At 46.0% G+C, this 6000-nt stretch overlaps 1 long non-coding RNA gene across 1 annotated transcript; it reads right to left on the bottom strand.

The window, feature by feature from the left end:
- Nucleotides 1-375: 375 nt before the first annotated feature.
- Nucleotides 376-5260, bottom strand: LOC109285849 (uncharacterized). Its single transcript, XR_002093743.2, has 2 exons — nt 4289-5260; nt 376-4247 (listed from the first exon to the last, which is right to left on the bottom strand). It is a non-coding gene; the product is annotated as an uncharacterized LOC109285849 (long non-coding RNA).
- Nucleotides 5261-6000: the final 740 nt, after the last annotated feature.

The following is a 6000-nucleotide window of genomic DNA, read 5'->3' as shown; positions in this document are numbered from 1 at the left end:
GACTCAGGCTCACTCTAAGGTCTGTGCATAGCCTCCTTTATCTAATCTTTATTAAGAACAAGGTGTGGCAGGTGAGTCAGCGGAGGAGATCTACCTTAGAGACTGAGCTGGGCAGGAACCATACAGCCACCAGAAGGTGTCACAAATGCCTGTGGGGCTTGGTCCTGTCACAGCTCTAAACCTGAACAGCTACCACATACATCATGTACGCTACCAACAAATCAGGTATGAATCCTACATAAGGTGAAGTGGAACTAGGACAAGCTGAATCCACATTGATTTTTTACTAATGTGCAATAGTTATATCTAAATTGTGTTTTGTTGCACGTTTTAAATGTATTATTTGGTCATATTAACATGCATGAATTTTCTAAATAAGTGTTAAAAAAATACGTTTATTTTTTAATCCTTATTTGTTCCATTGAAAAGTTCCATTTTTGCTGGTCAACTTCTTGGCATTATCTATGTAGATGTTCTATTCAAATTCCAAAAATGGGGAAAAAAAGTATTTAATTCAGTCTGCCCTTTTCCATGCCAATAGTGCTGGGGCTTTCTCCTTTCCTCAATCGAGTTGTCATACACTGGACTGCTTTATAGTAATTGTGTTAGCAACACACCCTCATGTCACTAATACCCTTTTGGACTGTAAATAGATAGAATCACTGATGGTTCTGCAAGTAACTTAATCAGAATTGAAAAATCTATTTGTTTTCCTCTGAAATAAGGCAATCCCACCATAAACGCAGAAAGTCTTTAGTCCTCCATATCATTTTCATCATTTTATTTTTCTCTCAACTCAAATGCAGATTTTTTTCTAATTTCTTTAGAGTCATCTATTTGTAATGTCTATACCAAATGTGGTGCTGTCAATTCTGTTTCTATACTGGATCTGTAGAAAAATTTTCTTAGTTACTTTTGCGAATTTATTTTCCTGTACAATCTGAATAATTCTTGTTGGAACTTTCTCTGTAGTTCTTTTAAGTATCCATCTTGTTAGTGTCTGAAATAGGAAATTATTTTGGCCGTTATACATCTGCTATCCAGGTAGGTCAGTATAAATTCAAATTTTGTTCCGACTGTAACATTTTTTTCAGCTTTGAAATAATGGAGGGAAAAATAATTTCATGTAGGCAACTGAGTTTATGGGCTCTCATAGATTTCATTTCATGTACTGCGAAGTCTGCAAAATACTGCACATTAAGAGGCTGCAGATCTCCATTTATCACCCTCAAACGGATGGATTAGTAGAGCGGTGCAGTGGAACCTTGAAAGCAATGATAAAGAAAATGTAGCCCGGGTATACTCGGGTATGTACTCCCTTCTCCAATTGAAGGGGATTGTTAGCAGGGCAGGTGTGCTGTGGGTAGAAACTGCAGGCTGAGCACAGTTTCCCTCCTTCCTCTATAGAGCTAACCAAGACACTCCAGTAACTTAACGATGTACAAATGTATTGATACCATAAACCCTAACAGAAATAGATATAAATATAAACAGATATATACAACATGAACTATATGCAATATATATACACATATAATTCTTTACCACCACTCAGAACATAGGTAAGCAATATGAAAGAACGAGTATAAGGGTTTCAATAAAGATTATGGCAAATTAAACTCTGCTAAAATATAAGCTCACAATCATGAAATACAAATACACAAAATATGAGGCGCTAACTTACAAAATATAAGGCGCAAGAACAACCAATACTAACCCCCATCTTTCAGGGACACCCAGAGCCCAGGCTGTTCTGGAGCAGTGACTGCACTCGAGTGTCAAGGAAGAGATTCCCCAGTGCCCTTCAGACCCTTCCACAACCCAACTGAAATAGCTCTCAAGTGAAAAAAACTCTAGACCCAGGAAGCCTTCTCCTCCCTGGGCTTCCCTTCAGGGGGGCAGCTTCACTGGCCCTTGGTGAATTTTCCTTCCCCTGTGGGAATCCCTTTCCCCAGTAACTCATGCCTCCAGGGGCCTGGTGGGTGGTCATCTCCCTGGGCAAGTTGCTGCCCCTTTTGCCAAGGTCCCAGCTGCCTTAGGCTCCCTCTAGGCTGCTGGCCTGCTCAGGGCCCTGTGCACCATCATGTGCACCAAGGGCTTTATCCTTTTGGTCAGGGTTGGAGACCCTGGCCATCTTGTGCAGCTCTGGGGGGCTCAGTCCGCTCCTGGACTGCTTGTACACCGGCCTTCTACCTACTGCCTGTACCAGGGGTGGGAAACCTGAGCCCCTTGAGGGCTCCCAGGGTCTTGGTCTGCTCCCAGACCCGCCATACACCGAGTGCCTGGCCTCGTGTCAGGGGTTGGAGACCCACGCTGCCTCATGCAGCTCCCAGAGTCTTGCACCATGCACCGAGCTGTGCACCAACACTGTGCTCCTAGTGGCAGGGCTGGGGAGGCAGTCACTTGCCACTCTCATCTGGCAAAGAGGTCTTCAGGCTCTTCAGGGCAACTGTTCCTCCCTGCTGGCCAGCTCTTCCTTGCCCGCTCTCTTCTTTATCCCTCATCGCAGCCGCCCATATGCTGAGTATGCCTCTCTTTTATTCCCTCTGGAGGCTTCGCCCCCAGACTGTAAATGGACCAATTGGGATGAGGTGGAGTGCAGTCTTCAACCAGGTTCGAGCTCTTCACCTCACCCTTGGTGGGGGCAGGGCAAGCCCCTCTCCAGCAGATACCTGATTGGTGGGAATGCTTCACCAATCACAATCAAGCTTCTCCGAGTCCTATGTGCTGGACTGTTACCAGCAAGCCTGCCACAAAAATCATAGGGAAGGATCCTAGATGCTGGGATAGAATGCTGGCCCTTCTAATGTTCGCGCATTGCAGTGGTCACCAATCAGTTGATTGGGATCGACCAGTGGATCCTGGAGCCTCTTGATGTCAATTCTGGGCAGCAGGGCATGACGCATGCATGTGAGGTCAAACAGAAGAGAAGGCCAGTGGGCTATGAAGTGTGGCAGCCTAGAAGGAAAGACACATCAGATATACCACATTAATATGTTGAAGTGGAGAGAAAGGGAGGCTTAATTCATGACATCCTACCTGGACCAGCAAGCCCCAGGTAGAAGAACAAGAAAGGTCCTCCCCAGGACCATTGATGCACTGCTATCTGAGACCCAGCAGACTAAGCTAAAGCAAGTAGTGCAGGAGTTCCCAAAGGTCCTCACGGGGTAACTTGGGTTCACCCAACTGATTGAGCACCACATAGAGACAAACCCCAACAAGGTAGTAAGAGAAGGTTGGAGATGCATTCTCCAGTGACTACAGACAGCAGTGAAAGAGGAGGTATGCCAAATGCTTGCCTGAGGCATCATTCAGGAGTCATTAAGTGAGTGGCGGAGCCCTCTTGTGACGGTCCTGAAGAAAGAATGCTATGGCTCTGCATAGATTTCTGTAAGGTCAACAAAATAAACATCAACAGATCTTTGCAGAGCTTTCAGACCCATAATATTGGGAACTCACTGTGCATCTGACAATTCAATATTGAGGGGATAAGCAGAGCCAAAAATGAATATTTGTCCAAAATTTTGACAGAAAATTTCATTGATGTCCTTGCCCTTCAAGAAACTCATACTGCCAATAACCATCAGCTACAAAATAAGGGGAGAGTTTCTGGATTCAGGCTAACTGTATCTGTTAATCATTCCACCTATGATGTGGCAATTTACACTAAAAAATAACATCAACAACTATAAAATCACATCAACAAGCTGTACTGAAGACATTTACATAATCTCAGTCCAAATTTCTGACATGACAATAATTAATGTACATAAACCACCAGCTATTGTATGGCCAACCCTTGCCTTACCTCCCTTATATCACCCAAGCATCATCTCAGGTGACTTTAATAGTCAACACAGTTTATGGGGATATCACCACAATGACCAAAATAGGAATAAAGTTCTAGATTGGATGGAGGGGGAGGACCTTGTATTAGTCTACGACATGAAAGACATTGTTACTTTCCACTTAACCCTGCTGGCAACAAGACTATATACCTGATCTGTGTCTCATGATGCAGAGCATTAGCAATGCATAGGGGGTGCACACACATGCACATGCACCCCCTAAGGTTAGCCACACACCCCCTGAGATAGGCCGCCGCTGCCAGCAGCTTCTGAGGGCAGTTGCCAATTGCCACTCAGCGCTCACCACTGCTCCCCCCTCACTGCTGCTGACACTGCCGCAGCCACCTGCAGTTCGGTCCCCGCTCAGCCCGCTCTTGCTGCCAACATCACTGTGGCCACCTGCAGGCAATCCCCACCCGCTGCTGCCACACCACCACCACCTGCGAGCAGTCGCCATGCCCCCCAGCCTCAGGAAGCATGAGGCGTTAATGACACAGAGCTCCCAACAACCCAGCCCTCCTATACATCGCAAAGTTCTTGACAACTTTCCACACACTCATCATAGGCTAATTTTATATACAGTTGGAATTCAAATTCCAATCATCAAATCAATTCCAAAGCCCAGGTGGAACTTTAATAAAACTGACTGGATCTCCTTTGCTAAACAAACTGATTTGAATATAAGCTGGATAAAACCCACAAGAAAAAATTATGTGAGATTCCTGGGTGTAATAAAAGGAGCTGCTAAGAGATGTATCCCAAGAGGATTTTAAAAAGAATACATACCATGGTAGAATGAAGACAGCGATCATTTTTATAACAAATTTAAAGAAAATGGTGATTCTATGACTGCCACTGAGCTCTTACAATCTCTGGACAAGGCTCAAAGAGAAAAAACAATACATACAATGGAAAATCTTAATTTCACACATTCAAGTAGGAAGGGCCTGGGTTCCATTATGCTGACTGGGCTGAAGCACTGAAGTTTCAAGACCCAAAATCCACATTAGACTGGAAGCAATAGCCAGTCATATTGTTGCCCTGTCTAAGGCTCTGACAAAACAAGTGAAATTACATTTAAAAGCAAAGAAACGCTCCATTGCATCATCCCCTTCCTTCTCCCAACCTTTTACTGTACACGAGATGCATAAAGGAAGGTAAAGCCAGAGGCATGAATGAGATGCCCAGGATTCTTAAAACTCTGTAGCCCAAAAACTATTCAATGGCTAGTGAAGTTTGTTACCACTATTTTGGAAACTGGAAATTATCAGCTTTATTTAAGAGAACAAAAATAATAGCAATAGTAAAACCTGGTAAGGATCCCAATAAAGCTGAGAGCTACTGCCCAATACCTTTATTAAGTGTAACTTACAAATTATTTTAAAAAAATTACTGTAACAGGCACACGCCTGACCCACCTCTGCACCATGGCATGGTGAATGGGCTGCAATAAAGCCATCTGGCACTGTGCCAATTGGAAGAGCCCCAGTGATTGGCCTGGAGTCTGGAGGCAGCAGCCTAAGAGAAGGCCCAGAAATAGACACAGGGGAGACGCATGCTGGGACACTGGAAACAGGTCCAAGCAGTCTCCCCACTGCTGGAGCACCTGGGGGAGAGCCGGACACTTGCCGCACCACTGGCAGGAATCTGGCTGCTCCCCGCAAGTCCAGAATGCCCAGGGGAGCACTCGAAGCTGTTCCTGTCACTAGCACACCAGGGACAGAACTGGATGCTCCCTCCGCTGATGGAGTTTGGGAGTGCCCTACATAAGACATGGCAGGACACCCCTAATGGTGAGAGGGACAACAGCTCGTGGCAGGACACCCCTAATGGTGAGAGGGACAACAGCTTGTGTCACACCCACACAAGCAAGGTTCCCTCTAAGGTGCATGCGTGCGCAGCTGTGCACAACTAAAAGTGTGGCTGCGCACAGCCTTTTCAAGGCCACGCACCAAGAGAGGCTGGGGCCAGAGCCTGGCGCAGGCTCCACTAGCTCTGGGGAAGTGCTCTGCCCCCCACATCAGGGCCAGGGAGTGGAGCACTTCCCTGGAGCTGGTGAAGCCCACGCCAGACCCTCGCCCCAGCCTCCATCCCTGCCTTGTCTCACCTCGGGGAGGAGCCACTGCCTGCCCCAAGTGAGGCTCTGCTGGCT

The sequence above is a fragment of the Alligator mississippiensis genome, chromosome 8 (genome assembly GCF_030867095.1).
Source record: "Alligator mississippiensis isolate rAllMis1 chromosome 8, rAllMis1, whole genome shotgun sequence".
Taxonomy (NCBI): Eukaryota; Metazoa; Chordata; order Crocodylia; family Alligatoridae; genus Alligator; species Alligator mississippiensis.
This window is presented reverse-complemented; position numbering and strand designations above follow the sequence as displayed.